At 35.8% G+C, this 26,597-nt stretch overlaps 1 non-coding gene across 1 annotated transcript; it reads right to left on the bottom strand.

Annotated features, from left to right (window-relative positions):
• Window positions 1-9,301: 9,301 nt before the first annotated feature.
• Window positions 9,302-9,406, bottom strand: LOC112608845. Its single transcript, XR_003116119.1, has one exon. It is a non-coding gene; the product is annotated as a U6 spliceosomal RNA (small nuclear RNA).
• Window positions 9,407-26,597: the final 17,191 nt, after the last annotated feature.

The following is a 26,597-nucleotide window of genomic DNA, read 5'->3' as shown; positions in this document are numbered from 1 at the left end:
CTTCCTTCCTTCCTTCCTTCCTTCCTTCCTTCCTTCCTTCCTTCCTTTCTTCCTTTCTTTCTTCCTTTCTTTCTTTCCTTCCTTCTTTCTTTCTTTTTTCTGAGACAGAGTCTTTCTCTGTCCCTCAGGCTGGAGTGCAATGGCATGATCTCGGCTCACTGCAACCTCTGCCTGCCGGGTTCTAGCGATTTTCCTGCCTCAACTTCCTGAGTAGCTGGGAATGCAGGCGTGTGCCACCACGTCTGGCTAATTTTTGTATTTTTACTAGAGACGGGGTTTCACCATGTTGGCCAAGCAGATCTCAAGCTCCTGACCTCAGGTGATCCATCCACCTCAGCCTCCCAAAGTGCTGGGATTACAGGCACAAGCTAACACGCCGGGCTCCCTTCCCTTTTCTTATGGAAATAGCATTGAATTTTCCTTTGAGAAAATACCTCTCCCTATAGGGGTAGTTCCTATAAAGTGTGAAATTATATCAGAGGCTTTTATACTTTCACACCATGGCTTGGCAAGTATCTCAATCCAGGCCAATCAGTCTTCGTTTCCTTAAGATATAAATCTCGAATGAAGTAATGCATGAATGGACAATATTTAAAGCTGATTCATGTGAATTGAGATAGTTCCTGAACAGAATGCCTACAGTTCTTTCTATCTACATCCCCAATTGTCTCTTGTCTGTGACTCAGTTGTTCAATGGCCTCTCAATTCTGTAAGTTGTTTATACTTACTTTCATTATTTCTCCTCCTCAGGTAATTTCAGACTCTTTTTGGTTTCTTATGCTAAAAATTTCTCAACTTTTACAATCATAGAATTAGGCACTGGACAGGGAGACTACTTTCGGGTTCTCATTGTGTCCCTGCTCTTAATTGGTTATTATGGTGGTAAGAAATCACTTTTCCTTTTCTGGCCTATCTCCTCATCCATGAGAGAAGAGTAATGGACCAGGCCATTCTAGCTCCAAGGTCATAAATTTCTAGTAAATATCAGACCTTCTTTGACTAGAAAAGGTAAATTAAACTTTCAACACAACCAGGAGGTGGTGCTCCAGTACCATGATGACACATCACTAACAGTGTCCAAGCAGTATTGCCCCTGTTGGGGATAAGGGATTCCAAGAATCCTACAGGGTCTTTCCACACTGTCTGGTTGATTGAGCACATTTTCTTCTATTGTGAAACACATTTTTATGTGTGGTTAATGTGGGAAGTCTTTGCAGGACCTCTATAGAGATGGATAAGCCTTCTTCCTCAAATAACTTCCTGTTGGCCAGTGTGGGAATATTATTCCTCGATATTTGCTAAGTCACAGTGATGTTGGATGGAGATAAGTGGTGATATTGTGCATGTGGGCAGATAACTAGAGTGAGATGAGCAGCTACAAACATCAGGGGCTTTGCATTCTGGCACCAACAATGCCATGTATTTGATGTGTAACTTTGGGAAATAATCCTGGATTTTGTTTCAGTCACTTCCTCTAAAAAAGATTACGTTGCATGAAATCAGTGGTTCCCAAGTTTATATTTTCCCAACATTAAACAGTGGAAAAATACTTTACTAAATAAAGTCATATGTGAAATTCTCATATAAAGTACTTCTCAAAACTCTTTATAAGGGACAGAAACTGAGTTCAAGCAAGCTTAAAAGTAAAATGGGAAATCTATTACCTCAAATAACCAGGAAATCTAAGTGGAAGAACCATGTCAGACATGGCTGGGTGAGGAATTGAAAGCTGTCATCAGAGATCCACATCTCCATTTCCTATGTACCTATATCTACTTGGCTTTCCTCTCAGTGCACTCTCAATGTGTGGCAGCAGCATGGTTCTAGGAGAAGAGAAAGAAAAAAGTTATCTTCCTCATCTCTGCTTTCTTCCTTGCTAGGTTATCCCTCAGGTGCCTCCATAGAACATTTAAGTCATAAGGAACAGAACCTGAAAACTATGGGACAAGAAGATCGATAACGTTTCTTGCAGCTCTGAGGAACTAGATCTCTATATTATGAAAAAGTTGACACAGTTCTGTCTCCATTCTTTGTCATGTTAAGGCATTTTCCCATCTCTATAGAGGTCCAGCAAAGACTTCCCACGTTAGTCACACACAAAGATACGTTTCACAATAGAAGAAGAAATTATCTACAGATAAATGAGAAAATGCAAGTTTGGGGAAATGCGTTAAATTTATATTTTCCCCATTATCTGTGGGCTAGTAATTTATTTAGAAAACAAAATGACAACTTGCCATCTTTGCTTGACTATTTCTTCATTCCCCAAAATATTTGTAACCTCACTTACATCATGCAATCTCCTTGTACATGGTAGGAAACCCAAAGATAAGTTTCTCTACTATTCCAATGATACAATTGAGGAGCAGATAATCAAATAATCCAGTTACCAAATGATTGGTATAAAATATTGTATCTACAAGAGCCCAGTGAAATCACCTTGCCCAACTCAATCGTTTTTCACTTAAACAGATGGATCCAAAGGGGAAAATTTTGTTCTCAATGCCGTGTAGTAATTTAGTCCCCAAGCAGGAATTGGAAGCCAAGATTGCTGCTTCCAAACTCCTTATTTCATCTAATTGTTGTTTCAGTGCAACTAGCAATGTCTTTCTCAATAACACATTTCTGATCATGTCACTTCTTCCGTCAATTATTTCTATGATTTTCCATCTTTAGTAAATGATATGAATAACTTAGCATGACAATCAAGACCTTTATTGATGCAGGCTCTCGCCTACTTGCCCAGCCTCATCCCCACCACTCCTTGCTTTTCCTGTCATGTTTCAGTAAAACTGACTCTTCTTGGCATCCCTCATATGTTTTGCTAGTTTTAGCTTCTAATCTTTGCTCAGAAATTCCCTATGTATAGAATACTACTCCTTTTCCTCTTTTGTCTCACGATTTCTCCTTCTCTAAGATTCAGTTCATGGGTTACTCCTTTTGAAGCATCCTGTGATATATCCTCCTCCCCCAAAGTGGTTTTCCCATGGGATCTCATGATTATTCCTATGATTACTCTTACTAAATTAAGTGGAATTGTCACTTTATGGACCTAACATTTTGCATGTCGCTTTGGATAAACAAATTATGTTTATGTTTGACTTGAAAGATAAGTTGAGGGAAAAAAAAATGCTTTTCCAGGGCCTCTAAAAAATACACTACAGCAGGCATCATTAATGGCTCTCTTTCCTCAAAAGCCTGAACAAAGTTCCAGAATTCTCTTCTACTCCATGACGCAATCACTACCCTTTGATTGAAGTTTGTCAATAAATGGAAACCTTATTTACCATTCCTATCTGTATCTAAAACAAAAAATGAAGTATGCTTCTTCTAAGGTGTCATATGTATTTGATCCCGAGGTCACTGGAGAAAACCTCGAGGTTACGTCTTTGTTCAATAGTAAAGAGGACTGAAATCTGATAGTGACATCTGCCAATGCACAGGAAATGAGAATATGGCATACATTATGTCAATATGCTGACTCCACTGCCCTGCAATGGTTCTCAATCCTTTAATCCCATGGGGTTCTACATTTGGGGAATCACATTTACATCTTGGCAGACTTCAAACCTAGTGACAGTGCACTATTGGCCATTTTTACTCAGCTAAAGAGGGTGCAAGTTATATGCAATCCTCAGTTCTAAGTATAATGACACTCATTTCTCTCACTCTGAAGAAAGTGAACTCATGTCTAGATCAGAGCTGCAACCCAAACCTTCCACTTATCTGTGTCTTTCTCTACTGAGTATCTAGTAATTTATATTCAACTTCAAGTATTTACAGTACTCAAGGATAAAGAAAGCATCTTATCCATCTTTGCATCCAAATTTCCTCTTTATATGAGATAAGCTCAAAGTATTTCACATGTTCCTATCCCTGGACTATCACCTTCAAAAATTATCTCAGTTTATCTTTATTAAAATCCTATAAAGCAATTTTGATTATTTACTCCTGGTAAAATAATGAAGGGATAAGATAAAATAACTGATTTACCCCAAATCAGTTTATAAATTTCAGAGTTTGGAACCAAGTCATCCTAAATATAAAATGCATTTATTTTATGACAATGAAACATGCTTAATAAATATTTGCCAGATGACCAAATGGATAAATGAAGGGATATTCAGGCTATAAGAGCTGTTTGAAATATTTTCCACTTCTGGCATAATATGTGTTCCCAATTCATTTGACTGGCCAGCTTTTACTTTTTGCCCTACATTTGCACTCTTTGCAGAGAGATATCAGAGTAAAATCCTGCTTGAAAGTTTACCTATATCTTTTCTAAAGCCTCCCTTCATATGAAAACTACCACATCAAATACAAATGCTGAAAAAATAGATAATACGTTAAAATAAACTTATTGTGATCATCCCTCGAAGGCTTTCTAAAAATACTCATTGTAAAATATTTGTGTGTGTGTGTGTGTGTATTTTCCTGGAAGAAGGAATTATAATGTTCTCACTCTTTAAGATTCTGACCCCTGCAAAAATATTTCTTGAATTAGCAACACAAAGGGGATAACATATTTTGTTTCTGAAAAATAAAACAATTGAATAAATTCTGAGTGATTTTTTAAGCTTGATAAATTACATCTTCTAGAGCCGCTCTTTACATGGCTACATTGAGCTTTTAAGAAATCCTTACACTGGCCAGGCATGGTGGCTCATGCCTGTAATCCCAGCACTTTGGGAGGCCGAAGGGGATGGATCACCTGAGATTAGGAGTTCAAGAACTGCCTGAACAACATGGAGAAACCCCATCTCTACTAAAAATGCAAAATTAGCCGAGTGTGATGGCACATGCTTGTAATCCCAGTTACTCAGGAGGCTGAGGCAGGAGAATAACTTCAGCCCAGGAGGCGGGGGTTGTGGTGAGCCAAGATCGTGCCATTGTGCTCCAGCCTGGGCAACTGAGTGAAACTCGAAAGAGAGAGAGAGAGAGAAATAAATTCTTACACTTATTTTCTCGTTTGTCATTAAGTTTTAATCACCTGATACACATAGAATCTCCTTGTTTCTCTGATACATTCACACTCTCACCCACTGTCTTCACTACTATGGTTTCCTGTACAATGACTGATGCAGGCATTTACCATATTCCCAGAATACAATTTTTAATAGAAACGAATGATTGTCACTATGCGGTTATTCTCAAAAAGAGATTTTGATGGCCAAATTTCCCAGGTCTGCATTTAACTGGATCCGTACAAGCTAGTAAGTGCCAAGAGCAAAATCTGAACATGAAAGATTTCATTGTCATGAAAGATTCTTAAATATATGAGTATTTTTTACTATAAAATCATAGAATGTCAAAAATAATGATCCTTAAAACATTGGGCTTGCAATTTGTAGAATGGATTTTGAAGGACGAGAGTGGAAGCTGGCAGCTAGTGAGGTTACTGCTGATCTACCTTAATCAGAGGTGAAATGATAGTACTTGGGATTAGAATGGTGGCCGTGGGATGGAAATAGCTCCATGGAATTAGTAGATACGTAGAAAGTAGAATACGCAAGATTTTGTGTTCTATTATAAGACAGTCTACAGGAGGCAGAGGAACCAAGGATGATTTCCAGGTTTTATTTCTACTTTTATCCTAGGTCTGTAATTAGTTTTTTTACCCAGATAGTTAAGTTTGTACAAACTTATTACTACAATGATTCTTTGTCAGAAATAAAAAATAATCCTAGATTATTACCACTGACTGGGAAGGGTAGGAGGAAGTAGAAGATGAAGAGAGGTTGGTTAATGTGTACAAAAATACAGTTAGAGAGAAGGAATATGTTCTAGCATTTCATAGCACAGTAGGGCAACAGCAGGTATTTATTATATATTTCAAAATAGCTAGGAGAGAAGATTTAGAATGTTCTCAACACAAAGAAATGGTAAATATTTGAGGTGATGGATGGCCTAACTATTCCGATTGATAATTATGCATTGTATACATATATCAAAATATCACATATATCCCCACAAATCTGTACAATTGTTATGCATCAATAAAAACAATCCTAGAGATTCTTGCCTCTGCATAAATGCTTTTGTATCCTAACTATCTCCCCACAGAGCATGCAAATTTCTTAACTTCAAGTCATGTATCTTCTCTTTATTTGCCTCCTTCACTACTGGGAATCTGATAGATGTTTACTACTATACTTAAGGACAGAATATAAGGAGAGAATGGATTTGATGCCTCACTCTGAGCTTGCAAAAGATGGAAAAAACAATTAACTTAATTCAGCCAAGATTTAATGGCACCCTGTATTTATTTGGCCTATCAGTGAAATAGAAGATACGGATAGGCAAATACATTTTGAACAATCTTGCTTCTATGATTTTGTTTCAACTGTAGTCCTCACTTCTCCTATCAAAATTAATGTTTCCAATTTCTAGAAATGCTTTTATATCAGAGCACACAGTCACTTCTCTCTCTTTGACATCTCTTTTAACTCCAATAATTATTATTACACACAATTCTTAATCCGAGTTTAATCTTGCATGTCTATATCACTTATATAAGATTTATAAGAAATTCAAATTTGAATGAAATATTACCAATTGATATTTAATATATACTCTATTATTTCTATAATTGAAATTCATACTTAATTCTGTAAATGCAGGTTAATATTCCTGTACTTACTTCTATTTCCCTTAGTGCCTAGTACAGAGCTATACATGTGTTTCATACTTATTTCAGTTCATTTAGCCCTTATAAAGTGCCTGCAATGTGCCATAATTTATGAAGAAAAATTTCTTACAATTTTATGAGAAAAATCTTCTTCTCACTGTTTTACAAATTAAAAAACTTTAAAAATCCAAAAATACTAGGTATTTTTCTAAAGAGTTAAACAGATAGAAAATGTCAACATGATAATGGTAATGGTGGTGACAATAATTATAAATGACTTCATGCACTAAATGCCACCAACAGAACAAAATAAAATCGCCTATTTTGCTATTTATAACACATGTAGAAATAAAACTCCGAACATGATAGCATACAGGATGAAAGAAGAATATAAAAATGCTATGTTATAAAGTACTTATACTATATATAAAGTGGTATAATATTAGTTAATGGTTGAATAACCGCTAAAATATAAAACGCATTATAACCGGTAAAACACAAGTATACATATCAGGAAATAATAAAAATAGTAAATTAACCTAAAAGAAATGGGGAGAGAAGAACACATGAGACAAACAGAAAACAATTTGCAGAATAGTTGATTTACCAAATCTTTAATTGCATAAATTTAAAGGGTCTAAATGTACCAAATCAAAGGCATAGATTTTCAGATTGGATAAAACGTAAACCATACTTATATATTGTCTATAAGAAATTCATTTTCACATAAAGACAGAGAGTTTAGAAGTAAAATGAAAAAAAAGATATGACAAGGAAAATCTTACCAAAAGAATGCTAGAGTAGCTATCTTAATATTAAACAAAACAGATTCAGAATAAGGATATTACTAAAGACAAAGAGAGACATTCCATAATGATAAGAGGTTAATCAACATGGCATAATAATCTTGAATGTGAATACATCAAGTATTGAAACTTCAAAATACATAAAGCAAAAAACATTAGTAATAGAAAAGGAAAAAAAATGTACAAATCTAGTTGGAGATTTCAATACTCCCTTCTCAGGAATTGATAAAACAAGCTAACAAACACAAAAATCAATAAGCATAGATAAAACCTGAACAAAATCATAAACCAACCTGACCTGATAAAAATTTATAGAATACTTCATTCCCAAAGAATAGAACACACCTTCTTTTCAAACAACATTCACTATTATAGGCCATATTCTGGTACATAAAACAAACTGCAGTAAATTTAAAATGACTGAAATAATGCTCAATACACTCTCAAAATGAGCTACGAATCAATAATCCAAAGATGTCTGGAAAATTTCCAAATATTTGAATAATAAGCAACATTATTTTATTTATTTTGATTGCTCATTTACTTGTTTTTTGGTGCGAATATTTAAGATCTACTCTCTTAAACTTCAAGTATGCAATACATTATTATTAACGTAGTTACCATGCTGTTCATTAAGATCTCTAGAAATTATTCAATTTACAACTGAAAGTTTATACCATTTGACTAACATCTCCTCATTTTCTCCACCTCTTCAATCCATGACAACCATCATTCTATCCTATTACTCTGAGTTCAGGTCTATTTAGATACCAAATATAAGTTAGATCATGCAGTATTTGTCTTTCCGGGTCTGGCTTATTTCACTTAGCAGAATGTCCACTAGGTTTATCAGGATTGTTGCAAATGACAAGATTTTGTTCCTTCTTAAGGATGAATTACACGTATATGTGGGTAAGCATTTTCTTTATCATTTATCCATCGATGGAAACTTAGGTTGTCTCCATGTCTTGGCTATTGTGAAAAATGCTGTAATGAATATGTGAGGGTAGCTATCTCTTGAAAATACTGATTTCTTGTCATTTTAATATATATCAGAAGTGTGTTTTTTTGGGTCATATGGTAATTCTATCTTTAGTTTTTTGGAGAAATTTTATAATTATTTTCCATAATGGCTTTACCAATTTATAATTTTTCCAACAGTACACAAACATTCTCTTTTCTCCACATATTTACCAACACTGCTTTTTGATTTTTTTATAATATCCATCCTAATAATTGTGAGGTGATATCTTTTGCTTTTTAATTAACATTTCCCTGATTATTAGTGATGTTGAACATTTTTTCATGTATCTGTTGACCATTTGTATTCTTTCTTTGGAACAGTGTCTATTCAGGTCCTTTGCCCATCTTATAATCAGGTTATTTGTTTTGTCTTGTTTTTGCTATTGAATTATATGAGTTCCTTATGTTTTTTGTATATTAACTTTTATTGAGTATATGACTTGCAAACATTTTCTGCCATCCTGTAGCTTGCCTTTTCATTGTGTATTGTTTCTTTTTTTTTTAAGTTGACACAAAAATATATTTAATAAGCTTGTTATATAAAATCAAACACTTAACATTGTCAACATTTCTTCAATAATTCAAACTCACTGATATCTAACTGGGAGTAGTTTGTATTTTGGAAGACTTCCTAGCTAAAAGTATATTTACAACACATGTAAATATAACTGAAGAACTACTTCAAATAATGTTGAAATTCATAGAATTCCAGAGATTTATAGTTATAGTTTAGAAGTATCACCAAATCGTTTGCAATCAAATGTACAGCACTAATTATGAAAAATGCTTTATTAAACCAAAAGGGGATAAAAACTGGGAGGGAAATATATGGTGTTAAAGTCCTAAAAATATGGAATGCTTCACGAATTTGTGTGTCATCCTTGACAGGGGCCATGCTAATCTTCTCTTATCATTCCAATTTTAGTATATGTCCTGCTGAAGCGAGCACAGTGTATTGTTTCTTTTACTGTGTAGAGATGTTTAGTTAAATATAATTTTATTTGTTTATTTTTACTTTTTGTTCCCTGTGCTTTCGGTGTTACATCCAAGAAATGATTGTCAAGACCAATGTCAAAGAGTTCTTCCCTATATTTTCTCCTAGGATGTTTACAGTTTCAGATCTTATATTTAAGACTTTACTTCATTCTGAGATGAATTTTTAAGGTATAAGTATAAAATTTCATTCTTTTACAAGTATATATCCAGTTCTCCCAACACAATTTACTGAAGAGACTTTTTACATTGTGTATTCTTGGAGACTTTGCCAAAGATTAGCTGATTGTGTATGTGTGGGTTTATTTCTGAGCTCTTTATTCTGCTCCACTGATCTATGAGTATGTTTTTATGTCAGTGTCATAATGTTTTGATTACTAGGATTTGTAATAATATAATTTGAAATTAGGTATTATGAAGCCTCCAAATCTGTTTTTCTCAAGATTGCTTTCACTATATAGAGTCTTATGTGATTCCATATGAAGTTTAGGATTGACACAGTTTTAAATACTTCCAATGTCAAAGAATAAATTAATCAAAATAGAAAATACCAAAAATTTGTGGTGTACAGTTAAAATAGACCTTATGGATAAATCAAAAGGACTAAACTCTTATACTAGAGAATGAAAAACATAATAATAATATGTTTTTGCCTGTAGAAGCCAGAAAAAAAGAGAATGTAAAACAAAGTTAGCAGAAGATAGAAAAAAAGGATTAAAATTCACCGACATAAAAAGAAATGCAGTAGAGAAAATTAATAAACCCAAAACTTTGTTCTTTGAAAATATCAATAAAATTGATCAATCTCTACCCAGACTGACAACAAAATAGAAAGAGAGAATGTTGCTACACATATTATAAACATCAAAAAGAAGGTGAGATTATATTATGAACGAGTTTATATCAATACATTTTAAAACTTAAATGGACAAATGTTCTGAGAGACAAAACCCACTCAAGAAGAAATAGATACAAGGAACAATTATATGTCCACTAAAAAAATTGTTTTGTAGTTACTTCTTTCTACAAAGAAAATTATAGACTCAAATGGCTTCACTGGTGAATTCCATCAATCATATGTTCAAAGAAGAAATAATATCAAGTCTAAACAAACTCTTCCAGAAAACAAGAAAGATGAATTATATATTTCTATTTTATTATCATTTTTTGGAAACAGAGTCTCGCTCTGTTGCCCAGGCTGGAGTGCTGTGACACAATCACGGCTCATTGCATCCTTGACTTCTAAGGCTCAAGTGATCCTCCCATCTCAGCCTACCAAGTAGCTGGGACTACATTCATGGGCCACCACCTACAGCTAATTTTTTAAATGTTTTGGTAGAGAAGAAGTCTCACTATGTTGCCCAGTCTGCTATTAAACTCCTGAGCTCAAACAATCCCGCTGCCTCAGCCTTCTAAAGTACTAGGATTATAGACATGAGCCACCGTGCCCAGCCAAGGAAGGCTAATTCTTTTCTTTTCTTTTTTTTTTTTTTTAATGGAGTCTCGCTCTGTCACCAGGCTGGAGTGCAGTGGTACGATCTCGGCTCACTGCAACCTCCGCCTCCCAGGTTCAAGTAATTCTCCTGCCTCAGCCTCCCAAGTAGCTACAAGTGTGCACCACCATGCCTTTTTGTATTTTTAGTAAGATGGGGTTTCACCATGTTGGCCAGGATGGTCTCCATCTCTTGACCTCGTCATCCGCCCGCCTCAGCCCCCAAAGTACTGGGATTATAGGCATGAGCCACCGCGCCTGACCAAGAAGGAGACTAATTCTTAATTCAGTTTGAGACTCGTCTTATTTTGGTTCCAAAAACAGTTAAAACTATTATAAAAATCAACTATGGCCCAACCTTCTTCATGAACACAGGTGCAAGAATATTTTTCAAACAAATTAAATCCAGCAACATCTAAAACATTTAGTACATTATGACCAAACGGATATACTCAGTAATGTAAAATTAATTTAACAATTGGAAAACAATGCAATCCGTCATTTATTAGACTATAAAATAAAAAAAAGTCCTCTCAATAGATGCAGGAAAAAAAAAAACTTTCGATGACGTCCCATATTTACTTTTAAGGAATTTTTAGGAGAACAAGAAAAATATAAGGAAAATTTATCAAAATGATAAAGCCACCTATGAAATCCTAAAGCTAACATAAAAATTAACAGTGAAATATGAGATGTTTCCCACTAAAACAGGAAAAACAGCAAAGATGTTCATTTTCAGAACTTTCATTTATCATTATATTATTGGTCCTAGCCAGTGCAACAAGGCAAGAAAAGTATCATATAATGTTGAAAAGAAGTTAAGCTGTCTTTATCTGCAGATGATATGATTCTCTATTTCAAATATCCTTATAATCTTACAATATATAAGTTACTAGAATTAATAAGTTAGTTTAGCAAATTTGTAAAACACAAAGTTTATAAGCAAAAATTAATATTACCTAAAAAATAAAAGTCCAGGATCAGACAGCCTCATTGGTGAATTCTGTAAAATGTTTCAAGAAGAATTAACATCAATCTTTCTCAAAATCTTCCAAAAATGTACAAGGAAACACTTTCTAACTTATTATATGAGTCCAGCATTAACCATATACCAAAGCCAGATAAACACATCAGAAAATAAAATTACATACAAATATTCATCATTGAAATGGATACAAATAGCCACAACAAAATGCTAGCAAACTGAACTCTATAGCATATCTAAAAGACCAAGTAGGATTTACTTCAGAAATGCAAGAGTGGTTCAACATTGAAAAAAAAATCAAAGTAATACACCATATTCATAGAATAAAGAGGAAAAAACCCACACAATTATCTCAATTGATTTCAAAAAAAAAGTTTGACAAAAATCCAACCATTTAACATCAGGTCATGTTAAAAGTATTAAGAAACTAGGAATAGAAGGGAACTTCCTTAACATGGACAAAGGACATTTATGAAAAACCCACAGCATGCATCTTACTCAATGGTAAATGGCTGAAATCTTCTCCTTGAAGAAATAAGAAAAGGTTTCACATTCTGAATACTGTTAATCAATATTGTATTGGAAGTTCTAGCTATAGTAATTTTGTTAGAAAAAATAATAAAACATATTCAAATATTAAAATATGAAGTAAAGTTATTGTATTAACAGATGACATGATTCTATATTTAGAAAATCTAAATGAATTAACAGAAGAGCTACTAGGACTAACACATAAATTCAGCAATGATGTAAAGTTAAGACCAACACACAAATATCAGTTGTTATTCTATATACAAGCAATAAACATTTCAAGAAGGAAATTGAGAAAACAAGTCAATTTATGTTAGCATCCAAAATAATAAAATACCTAGGAACAAATGAAAACTATTAAAACAATGGTGAAAGAAGTTGAAGACTAAAGTGAATGAAAATGTATCCAATACTCATGTATTAGAAGATTTAATATTGTCAAGAAATGAAAGAAAATTCATTCCATGTTCATGTACTGGAAGATTTAATATTGTCAAGATATCAATATTACTCAAAGCAAGCTACAGACTCAATGCAATCTACGTTAAAATTTCAATGGCCTCTTTTTTTTTTGCAGAAATGGAAAAGTCAATCCTCAAATTCATATGGAATTATACATGTCCCCAAATAACCAAAACAATCTTGAAAAAGAAAAGAAAGTTGAAGGATTCATGTTTCCTGATTTCAAATCTCACTACAAACCTTAAGTAATCAAAACAGTGTGGTACAGGCACAAGGATGGACACAAAGGCCAAATGAGATAGAACTGAGGGTCCAGAAATCAATCCATATATCTATGGCCATTTGATTTTCAACAAGGGTACCAAAGCAATTTAAAAGAGGAAAGAATAGTTTCTTCAACAAATAATGCTGGAACAACTTGATATCCACCTGAAAGAATGGGAGAAAATACTTGCAAATAGTATATCTGATAAGGGTCTACCATCCAGTATATATAAATAAGTCAACTCAACCACAAAAAGACTAACAACACATTTTTAAAATGGGCATATAATTTGAGTAAACATTTCTTCAAAGAAGACACATAAATGGTCATTAAGTAAATAAAATGATAATGATGTTCAATATAATTTGTCATTAGAGAAATGCAAATCAAAATCACAGTAAGATACCATTTTATTGGTACCACTAGGATAACCATAACAAAAAAAGAAAAAGAAAAGAAAAAAATGTTGACAGGGATGTGGAGAAATTGGTCCCTTCATACGTTTCTTGTGGAACTGTGTAATAATTTAATCACCATGATTTGTCATTTCCCTAAAAATTTAAATATACAATTACTATATAATCTTGTAATTCTCTCACTAGATATATACTCAAATAAATTAAAAGAGGTACTCAAACAAGTACGTATAAATACATGTTTACAGCAACGCTACTCATCACAGCCAAAAGGTGAAAATAGCTCATATGTCCACCAATAAATGAATAGATTTAAAAATTATGGTACATACATACAATATAATATTATTCATTTTTAGAAAAAGATGAAGTATTAATACATGCAACAATGTGAGTGGGTCTGCAAATATTATGCTAAATGGAAAAAACTAGGCACAAAAGACCGCATGCTGTATAATTCCTTTATATAAAATATTCGTAATAGATAAATCCGTAGAGACAGAAAGCATATTGGTGGTTGCCAGGGCATGGAGGAGGGAGGAAATGGGGTAAAACTGATTAATGAGTAAGGATTTTACTTTGGAATGATGGAAATATTTTTGAACTTGATGGAAGTGATAGTTGCATGACTTCATGCATATACTATAGGCAATTGAATTATTCACTTTAAAGTAGTTAATTTTGTGTTATTTGAATTTCACCTTCAAAAACTCTTTTTTTCAAATAGTCTTATTTGTTTATATTAACAAAATAACTAAAACTAAAAATTTTAAGTACCATTTACAATTGCATCAAAATTATGAAATACCTAAGGGACACATTTAAAAACATTTGTACAAGGAATGTACTTCAAAATCTACAAAACTGCTGAAAGAAATTAAAGAAGACCTAAGTAAATAGAGAGATATGCCATGTTCATGAGGAGAAAACACAATTCATTAAGAAAATATTTCAACAATTCTTATCAAATAGATTCAAAACAATCCCAAACAAAATCCTAGCAGGAGTTGCTGTAGAAATAGACATGCTGATAATAAAACATATGTGGAAATGTAAGTAACATGGAATAGTCAGAAATGTTATTGAAACAAACAACAACACAACTGGATATCTTACCCGACTTGTTTTCAAGACTTACTAGAAGGTGTGGTTTAGGATAAGAAAAATATATAGATTATTACAATGAAATTGAAACTCTAGAAATAGACATGTTTATATGTGATCAGTTTATTTTTAAGAAGGATGTCAAAGTAATTGAATGGTTGTATATTTGTCTTTTCAACAAATAGTGGAGAAACTGGAAATCTACTGAAAAAATTAACCCTTATCTCACATTATGTATAAAAATTAATTGGAAGTGCATTATATAGCTAAATCTTTTAAACATTTAGCTTTAAAGCTAAAGCTATAAAACTCATAAAAATCATAAGAGAAAAAACCTCTTTTTTAATAGCTTAATCTATTAAAAATAGATTTATGTCATTAGATGATGTGCTCTGTTTAAACTCTCAATTGTCTATGCATGGATCAGAGGGACTACCATTTAGTTTTTTTAATTTTAATTTTTTATATCAATAAGATTTTGGGCAACAGGTGGTGTTTGGTTACATGGATAAGTTCTTTAGTGGCAATTTCTGAGATTTCGGTGCACCCCTCACCTGAGCAGTGTACACTCTACTCAATGTGTAGACTTTTATCCCTCACCCACTCCCACACTTTCTCCTGAGTCCTCACAGCTTATTGTATCATATTTATGCCTTTGTATACTCATAGCTTAGCTCCCACTTATAAGTGAGAGCATATGATGTTCGGTTTTTTATTCCTGAGTTTCTATACTTAGAATAATGGTCTCTAGTTCCATCCAGGTTACTGAATATGTCATTATTTCATTAGTGTATATATATCACATTTTCTTTATCTACTCATTGATTGATGGGCATTTGGACTGAGTCCATATTTTTGTAACTGCAAACTCTAGGGCTATAAACATGCATGTGCAAGTGTCTTTTTCAAATAATGACTTCTTTTCCTCTGGGTAGATACCCAAGAGTGGGATTGCTAGATCAAATGGTAGATCTACTTTTAGTTCTTTAAGGAATCTCCACACTGTTTTCCATAGTGATTGTACTAGTTTACATTCCCACCACCAGTATAAAAGTGTTCCCTTTTCACCACATCCATACCAACATCTATTATTTTTTATTTTTTTATTTAAAAGTTCTTGCACTCTGTATGCCTGTTATTGGTGTATAAGAATGCTTGTGATTTGTGCACATTGATTTTGTATCCTCTTTGCTGAAGTTGCTTATCAGCTTAAGGAGATTTGGGGCTGAGAAGATGGGGTTTTCTAAATATACAATCATGTCATCTGCAAACAGGGACAAATTGACTTCCTCTTTTCCTAATTGAATACCATTTATTTATTTATTTTGCCTGATTATCCTGGCCAGAACTTCCAACACTATGTTGAATAGGAGTGGTGAGAGAGGGCATCCCTGTCTTGTGACAGTTTTCAAAGGGAATGCCTACAGTTTTTGCCCATTCAGTATGATACTGGCTGTGGGTTTGTCATAAATAGCTCTTATTATTTTGAGATACGTTCCATCAATACCTGGTTTATTGAGAGTTTTTAGTATGAAGGGCTGTTGAATTTTGTTCAAAGGCCTTTTCTGCATCTATTGAGATAATCATGTGGTTTTTGTCTTTGGTTCTGTTTATGTAATGGATTATGTTTATTGATTTGCATATGTTGAACCAGCCTTGAATCCCAGGGATGAAGCCCACTTGATCATGGTGGATAAGCTTTTTGATGTGCTGCTGGATTCGGGTTTGCCAGTATTTTACTGAGGATTTTCGCATTGATGTTCATCAGGGATGTTGGTCTAAAATTCTTTTTTTGGTTGTGTCTCTGCCAGGCTTTGGTATCAGGATGACACTGACCTCATAAAATGAGTTAGGGAGGATTCCCTCTTTTTCTATTGATTGGAATAGTTTCAGAAGGAATGGTACCAGCTACTTTTTGTATCTCTGATAGAAATTGGCTGTGAATCTGTCTGGTCCTGGACTGTTTTTGATTGGTAGGATATTAATTATTGCCTCAATTTCGGGTGCATGCGTCCAGGAATTTATCCATTTCTTCTAGATTTTCTAGTTTATTTGCATAGAGGTGTTTATAGTATTCTCTGACGGTAGTTTGTATTTCTGTGGGATCGTGGTGATATCCCCTTTATCATTTTTTATTGCATCTATTTGATTCTTCTCTCTTTTCTTCTTTATTAGTCTTGCTAGTGGTATGTCAATTTTGTTGATCTTTTCAAAAAACCAGTTCCTGGATTCATTGATTTTTTTCAAGGGTTTTTTATGTCTTGTCTCCTTCAGTTCTGCTCTGATCTCAGTTATTTCTTCATGAGTGAGCTCCCATTCACAATTGCTACAAAGGGAATAAAAATACCTAGGAATCCAACTTACAAGGGATGTGAAGGACCTCTTCAAGGAGAACTGCAAACCACCTCTCAATCAAATAAAAGAAGACACAAACAAATGGAAGAACATTTCATGCTCATGGATAGAAAGAATCAATATTGTGAAAATGACCATACTGCCCAAGGTAATTTATAGATTCCATGCCATCCCCATCAAGCTACCAATGAGTTTCTTCACAGAATTGGAAAAAACTACTCTAAAGTTCATATAGAACCAAAAAAGAGCCCACATTGCCATGACAATCCTAAGTAAAAAGAACAAAGCTGGAGGCATCACACTACCTGACTTCAAACCATACTGCAAGCCTACAGTAACCAAAACAGCATGGTACAGGTACCAAAGCAGAGATATAGACCAATGGAACAGAACAGAGCCCTCAGAAATAATACCACACATCTACAACCATATGATCTTTGACAAACCTGACAAAAACAAGAAATGGGGAAAGAATTCCTTATTTAATAAATGGTGCTGGGAAAATTGGCTAGCCATATGTAGAAAGCTGAAACTGGATCGCTTCCTTACACTTTATACAAAAATTAATTTAAGGTGGATTAAAGACTTAAATGTTAGACCTAAAATCATAAAACCCTAGAAGAAAATCTAGGCAATATCATTCAGGATAGGCAGGAGCAAGGACTTTATGACTAAAACACCAAAAGCAATGGCAACAAAAGCGAAAATAGGCAAATGGGATCTAATTAAACTAAAGAGCTTCTGCACAGTAAAAGAAACTACCATCAGAGTGAACAGGCAACCTAAGAATGGAAGAAAATTTTTGCAATCTACCCATCTGACAAAGGACTAATATCCAGAATCTACAAAGAACTTAAACAAATTTACAAGAAAAAAATCAAACAACCCTATCAAATAGTGGGCAAAGGATATGAACAGACACTTTTCAAAAGAAGACATTTATGCAGCCAACAGACACATGAAAAAGTGCTCATCATCACTGGTCATCAGAGAAATGCAAGTCAAAACCACAATGAGATACCATCTCACACCAGTTAGAATGGCGATTGTTAAAAAATCAGGGAACAGCAGGTGCTGCAGAGGATGTGGAGAAATACGAACGCTTTTACACTGTTGGTGCGAGTGAAACTAGTTCAACCACTGTGGAAGACAGTGTAGCATTTCCTCAAGGATCTAGAACTAGAAATGCCATTTGACCCAGCAATCCCATTGCTGGGTATATACCCAAAGGATTATAAATCATGCTGCTATAAAGACACATGCACACGTATGTTTATTGTGGCACTATTCACAATAGCAAAGACTTGGAACCAAGCCAAATGTCCATCAATGATAGGCTGGATTAAGAAAATGTGGCACATATACACCATAGAGTACTATGCAGTCACAAAAAAGGATGAGTTCATGTCCTTTGTAGCAACATGGATGAAGCTGGAAACCATCATTCTGAGCAAACTATCGCAAGGACAGAAAACCAAACACTGCATGTTCTCACTCGTAGCTGGGAATTGAACAGTGAGGACACTTGGACACAGGGTGAGGAACATCACTCATCCGGGCCTACTGTGGGATGGGGAGATGGGGGAGGGATAGCATGAGGAGAAATACCTAATGTAAATGACGAGTTAATTTGGGCAGCAAACCAACACGGCACATGTATACATATGTAACAAACCTACACTTTGTGCACGTGTACCCTAGAACTTAAAGAAGAATAATAATTTAAAAAAATGTTTTTGCAGGAGTAAGGTGGTATTGCCTTGTTGTTTTGATTTGCATTTGCCTGATTATTAGTGATGCTGAGCTTTTTTGTTTTCATATGTTTGTTTGCCATTTGTACATCTTCTTTAGTGAATTGTCTATTCATAACCTTAGCCCGCTTTTTGTTGGTATTGTTTGTATTGTTCTTGCTGATTTGTTTGAGTTTCTCATAGATTCTGAATATTAGCCCTTTGTCAGATGCATATTTTGCAAAGATTTTCTCCCATTCTGTGGGTTGTCTGTTTACTGATTTTTTCTTTCATTTCTGTACAGAAGCTTTTTAGTTTAATTAAGTTCCATCTTTGTTTTTCATTGCATTTGCTTTTGGGTTCCTGGTCACAAAGTCTTTTCCTAAGCCAATGTCTAGAAAGGTTTTTCTGATGTTATCTTCTAGAAGTTTTTATGGTTCAGGTCTTAGATTTAAGTTTTTGATGTGTCTTGAGTTGATTTTTGCATAAGGTGGGAGATAATCCAGTTTCATTGCTCTACATGTGGCTTGCCAGTGATCCCAGCACCATTTGTTGAATGGGAAGTCCTTTCCCCACTGTATGTTTTTATTTGTTTTGTCAAAGTTCAATTGGCTGTAATAATTTGGCTTTATTTCAGGGTTCTCTATTCTATTCCATTGGTCTATGTGCCTATTTTTATGCCAGTACCATACTATTTTGCTGACTATAGTGAGAAAAATCTTTGTGTTACTGGTTTAGACAAATATTTCTTAGAAAGGGTGCATAATCATGAACCAAAAACTTCAAAATGTATAAGATGCATTTTACCAAAGTTAAAAGTTTTGTTCCTTGAAGGACATTGTTAAGAAATAATGAAGGTAAGTCACATCTGATTAAGGGTTTATATTATATATGTATGCATGTATACATATATATACACACACACATATATATGTATATATATACTTAAGGCTTAATAACAAGAAAACAAAACTCCAATTAAAAAAAAATGTAATGGCCAAGGCACATGAAAAGATGTGCAATATCCTTAGCCATTAGACAAATGCATATCAAAACCAGAAGATACCACTGCATACATACCCAAATGGATATCATTGGTTTGACCATCCCAAGTGTTGATGAGACTGTAGAACAATTAGAACTCTCGGGGGGGGGGCGGAGCAAGATGGCCAAATAGGAACAGCTCCAGTCTCCAACTCCCAGCACGAGCGACACAGAAGACCCGTGATTTCTGCATTTTCGACTGAGGTACTGGGTTCATCTCACTAGGGAGTGCCGGACAATCGGTGCTGGACAGCTGCTGCAGCCCGACCAGCGAGAGCTGAAGCAGGGCGAGGCATCGCCTCACCTAGGAAGCGCAAGGGGGAAGGGAATCCCTTTTCCTAGCCAGGGGAACTGAGACACACAACACCTGGAAAATCGGGTAACTCCCACCCCAATACTGCACTTTAAGGAAACGGGCACACCAGGAGATTATATCCCACACCTGGCCGGGAGGGTCCCATGCCCACGGAGCCTCCCTCATTGCTAGCACAGCAGTCTGTGATCTACCAGCAAGGCAGCAGCGAGGCTGGGGGAGGGGCGCCCGCCATTGCTGAGGCTTAAGTAGGTAAACAAAGCGGCTGGGAAGCTCGAACTGGGTGGAGCTCACAGCAGCTCAAGGAAACCTGCCTGTCTCTGTAGACTCCACCTCTGGGGACAGGGCACAGTAAACAATAACAAACACAGCAGAAACCTCTGCAGACGCAAACGACTCTGTCTGACAGCTTTGAAGAGAGCAGTGGATCTCCCAACACGGAGGTTGAGATCTGAGAAGGGACAGACTGCCTGCCCAAGTGGGTCCCTGACCCCTGAGTAGCTTAACTCGTAGACATCTCCCACTAGGGGCAGTCTGACACCCCACACCTCACAGGGTGGAGTACCCCCCTGAGAGGAAGCTTCCAAAGCAAGAATCAGACAGGTACACTCGCTGTTCAGCAATATTCTATCTTCTGCAGCCTCTGCTGCTGACACCCAGGCAAACAGGGTCTGGAGTGGACCTCAAGCAATCTCCAACAGACCTACAGCTGAGGGTCCTGACTGTTAGAAGGAAAACTATCAAACAGGAAGGACACTTACACCAAAACCCCATCAGTACGTCACCATCATCAAAGACCAGAGGCAGATAAAACCACAAAGATGGGGAAAAAGCAGGGCAGAAAAGCTGGAAATTCAAAAAAGAAGAGCACATCTCCTCCGGCAAAGGAGCGCAGCTCATCGCCAGCAACGGATCAAAGTTGGATGGAGAATGACTTTGACGAGATGAGAGAAGAAGGCTTCAGTCCATCAAACTTCTCAGAGCTAAAGGAGGAATTACGTACCCAGCGCAAAGAAACTAAAAATCTTGAAAAAAAAGTGGAAGAATCGATGGCTAGAGTAATTAATGCAGAGAAGGTCATAAACGAAATGAAAGAGATGAAAACCATGACACGAGAAATACGTGACAAATGCACAAGCTTCAGTAACCGACTCAATCAACTGGAAGAAAGAGTATCAGCGATTGAGGATCAAATGAATGAAATGAAGTGAGAAGAGAAACCAAAAGTATAAAGAAGAAAAAGAAATGAACAAAGCCTGCAAGAAGTATAGGATTATGGAAAAAAACCAAATCTATGTCTGATTGGGGTGCCTGAAAGTGAGGGGGGAAATGGAACCAAGTTGGAAAACACTCTTCAGTATATCATCCAGGAGAACTTCCCCAACCCAGTAGGGCAGGCCAACATTCAAATCCAGGAAATACAGAGAATGCCACAAAGATACTCCTCGAGAAGAGCAACTCCAAGACACATAATTGCCAGATTCACCAAAGTTGAAATGAAGGAAAAAATCTTAAGGGCAGCCAGAGAGAAAGGTCGGGTTACCCACAAAGGGAAGCCCATCAGACTAACAGCAGATCTCTCGGCAGAAACTCTACAAGCCAGAAGAGAGTGGGGGCCGATATTCAACATTCTTAAAGAAAAGAATTTTCAACTCAGAATTTCATATCCAGCCAAACTAAGTTTCATCAGTGAAGGAGAAATAAAATCCTTTACAGATAAGCAAATGCTTAGAGATTTTGTCACCACCAGGCCTGCCTTACAAGAGACCCTGAAGGAAGCACTAAACATGGAAAGGAACAACCGGTACAAGCCATTGCAAAAACATGCCAAAATGTAAAGACCATCAAGGCTAGGAAGAAACTGCATCAACTAACGAGCAAAATAACCAGTTAATATCATAATGGCAGGATCAAGTTCACACATAACAATATTAACCTTAAATGTAAATGGACTAAATGGTCCAATGAAAAGACACAGACTGGCACACTGGATAAAGAGTCAAGACGCATCAGTCTGCTGTATTCAGGAGACCCATCTCACACGCAGAGACATACATAGGCTCAAAATAAAGGGATGGAGGAAGATTTACCAAGCAAATGGAGAACAAAAAAAAGCAGGGGTTGCAATGCTAGTCTCTGATAAAACAGACTTTAAACCATCAAAGATCAAAAGAGACAAAGAAGGCCATTACATAATGGTAAAGGGATCAATTCAACAGGAAGAGCTAACTATCCTAAATATATATGCACCCAATACAGGAGCACCCAGATTCATAAAGCAAGTCCTTAGAGACTTACAAAGAGACTTAGACTCCCATACAATAATAATGGGAGACTTCAACACTCCACTGTCAACATTAGACAGATCAACGAGACAGAAAGTTAACAAGGATATCCAGGAATTGAACTCATCTCTGCAGCAAGCAGACCTAATAGACATCTATAGAACTCTCCACCCCAAATCAACAGAATATACATTCTTCTCAGCACCACATCACACTTACTCCAAAATTGACCACATAATTGGAAGTAAAGCACTCCTCAGCAAATGTACAAGAACAGAAATTATAACAAACTGTCTCTCAGACCACAGTGCAATCAAACTAGAACTCAGGACTAAGAAACTCAATCAAAACCGCCCAACTACATGGAAACTGAACAACCTGCTCCTGAATGACTACTGGGTACATAACGAAATGAAGGCAGAAATAAAGATGTTCTTTGAAACCAATGAGAACAAAGATACAACATACCAGAATCTCTGGGACACATTTAAAGCAGTGTGTAGAGGGAAATTTATAGCACTAAATGCCCACAACAGAAAGCTGGAAGATCTAAAATTGACACTCTAACATCGCAATTAAAAGAACTAGAGAAGCAAGAGCAAACACATTCGAAAGCTAGCAGAAGGCAAGAAATAACTAAGATCAGAGCAGAACTGAAGGAGATAGAAACACAAAAAACCCTCCAAAACATCAATGAATCCAGGAGTTGGTTTTTTGAAAAGATCAACAAAATTGACAGACCGCTAGCAAGACTAATAAAGAAGAAAAGAGAGAAGAATCAAATTGACACAATTAAAAATGATAAAGGGGATATCACCACTGACCCCACAGAAATACAAACTACCATCAGAGAATACTATAAACACCTCTATGCAAATAAACTGGAAAATCTAGAAGAAATGGATAATTTCCTGGACACTTACACTCTTCCAAGACTAAACCAGGAAGAAGTTGAATCCCTGAATAGACCAATAGCAGGCTCTGAAATTGAGGCAATAATTAATAGCCTACCAACCAAAAAAAGTCCAGGACCAGATGGATTCACAGCCGAATTCTACCAGAGGTACAAGGAGGAGCTGGTACCATTCCTTCTGAAACTATTCCAATCAATAGAAAAAGAGGGAATCCTCCCTAACTCATTTTATGAGGCCAACATCATCCTGATACCAAAGCCTGGCAGAGACAGAACAAAAAAAGACAATTTTAGACCCATATCCCTGATGAACATCGATGCAAAAATCATCAATAAAATACTGGCAAACTGGATTCAGCAACACATCAAAAAGCTTATCCACCATGATCAAGTGGGCTTCATCCCTGGGATGCAAGGCTGGTTCAACATTCGCAAATCAATAAACATAATCCAGCATATAAACAGAACCAAAGACAAGAACCACATGATCATCTCAATAGATGCAGAAAAGGCTTTTGACAAAATTCAACAGCCCTTCATGCTAAAAACGCTCAATAAATTCGGTATTGACGGAACGTACCTCAAAATAATAAGAGCTATTTATGACAAACCCACAGCCAATATCATACTGAATGGGCAAAAACTGGAAAAATTCCCTTTGAAAACTGGCACAAGACAGGGATGCCCTCTCTCACCACTCCTATTCAACATAGTGTTGGAAGTTCTNTGCCCTCTCTCACCACTCCTATTCAACATAGTGTTGGAAGTTCTGGCTAGGGCAATCAGGCAAGAGAAAGAAATCAAGGGTATTCAGTTAGGAAAAGAAGAAGTCAAATTGTCCCTCTTTGCAGATGACATGATTGTATATTTAGAAAATCCCATTGTCTCAGCCCAAAATCTCCTTAAGCTGATAAGCAACTTCAGCAAAGTCTCAGGATACAAAATTAAGGTGCAAAAATCACAAGCATTCTTATACGCCAGTAACAGACAAACAGAGAGCCAAATCATGAATGAACTTCCATTCACAATTGCTTCAAAGAGAATTAAATGCCTAGGAATCCAACTTACAAGGGATGTAAAGGACCTCTTCAAGGAGAACTACAAACCACTGCTCAGTGAAATAAAAGAGGACACAAACAAATGGAAGAACATACCTCATGGATAGGAAGAATCAATATCGTGAAAATGGCCATACTGCCCAAGGTTATTTATAGATTCAACGCCATCCCCATCAAGCTACCAATGAGTTTCTTCACAGAATTGGAAAAAACTGCTTTAAAGTTCATATGGAACCAAAAAAGAGCCCGCATCTCCAAGACAATCCTAAGTCAAAAGAACAAAGCTGGAGGCATCACGCTACCTGACTTCAAACTATACTGCAAGCCTACAGTAACCAAAACAGCATGGTACTGGTACCAAAACAGAGATATAGACCAATGGAACAGAACAGAGTCCTCAGAAATAATACCACACATCTACAGCCATCTGATCTTTGACAAACCTGAGAGAAACAAGAAATGGGGAAAGGATTCCCTATTTAATAAATGGTGCTGGGAAAATTGGCTAGCCATAAGTAGAAAGCTGAAACTGGATCCTTTCCTTACTCCTTACACGAAAATTAATTCAAGATGGATTAGAGACTTAAATGTTAGACCTAATACCATAAAAATCCTAGAGGAAAACCTAGGTAGTACCATCCAGGACATAGGCATGGGCAAAGACTTCATGTCTAAAACACCAAAAGCAACGGCAACAAAAGCCAAAATTGACAAATGGGATCTCATTAAACTAAAGAGCTTCTGCACAGCAAAAGAAACTACCATCAGAGTGAACAGGCAACCTACAGAATGGGAGAAAATTTTTGCAATCTACTCATCTGACAAAGGGCTAATATCCAGAACCTATAAAGAACTCATTCAAATTTACAAGAAAAAAACAAACAACCCCATCAAAAAGTGGGCAAAGGATATGAACAGACATTTCTCAAAAGAGGACGTTCATACAGCCAACAGACACATGAAAAAATGCTCATCATCACTGGCCATCAGAGAAATGCAAATCAAAACCACAATGAGATACCATCTCACGCCAGTTAGAATGGCGATCATTAAAAAATCAGGAAACAACAGGTGCTGGAGAGGATGTGGAGAAATAGGAACACTTTTACACTGTTGGTGGGATTGTAAACTAGTTCAACCATTATGGAAAACAGTATGGCGATTCCTCAAGGATCTAGAACTAGATGTACCATATGACCCAGCCATCCCATTACTGGGTATATACCCAAAGGATTATAAATCATGCTGCTATAAAGACACATGCACACGTATGTTTATTGCGGCACTATTCACAATAGCAAAGACTTGGAATCAACCCAAATGTCCATCAGTGACAGACTGGATTAAGAAAATGTGGCACATATATACCATGGAATACTATGCAGCCATAAAAAAGGATGAGTTCGTGTCCTTTGTAGGGACATGGATGCAGCTGGAAACCATCATTCTTAGCAAACTATCACAAGAACAGAAAACCAAACACCGCATGTTCTCACTCATAGGTGGGAACTGAACAATGAGATCACTTGGACTCGGGAAGGGGAACATCACACACTGGGGCCTATCATGGGGAGGGGGCAGGGGGGAGGGGGGAAGGATTGCATTGGGAGTTATACCTGATGTAAATGACGAGTTGATGGGTGCTGACGAGTTGATGGGTGCAGCACAGCAACATGGCACAAGTATACATATGTAACAAACCTGCACGTTATGTACATGTACCCTAGAACTTAAAGTATAATAATAATAATAATAATTTAAAAAAAAGAAAAAAAAAACCATTAGAACTCTCAATCATTGCTGTGGGAATGCAAAATTGTAAGCTACTTTGGAAAGTAGCTTGATGTTTTCTTATAAAATTAAATAAATATTCACTATATAATCTAGCAATCCAATTCCTAGGTATTTATGCAAGAAAGGTAGAAACCTATGTTCACAATAAAACCTGTACTAGAATGTTCAAAGCAGTTGTTTTCCTTAAGAATTAAATGTAGGAAACAACCAAAATATGTATCAACTGATAAATGAATAAATAAATTATGTTATACTCATACCAAACAAATACTAATCAGCCATTAAAAGAAATGAACTATTGATACGTTTACACTGACAAATTTCAAAAAGTTTATTGTAAGGGCAAGTAGGCAGGCAAAAATTCCTCCATACTATATAATTATATTGCTAAGAATTCTAG

This window comes from Theropithecus gelada, chromosome 15, assembly GCF_003255815.1.
Source record: "Theropithecus gelada isolate Dixy chromosome 15, Tgel_1.0, whole genome shotgun sequence".
In the NCBI taxonomy this organism is placed as follows: domain Eukaryota; kingdom Metazoa; phylum Chordata; class Mammalia; order Primates; family Cercopithecidae; genus Theropithecus; species Theropithecus gelada.
The sequence above is the reverse complement of the archived record's forward strand: the minus strand, read 5'-3'. Positions and strand labels throughout refer to the sequence as shown.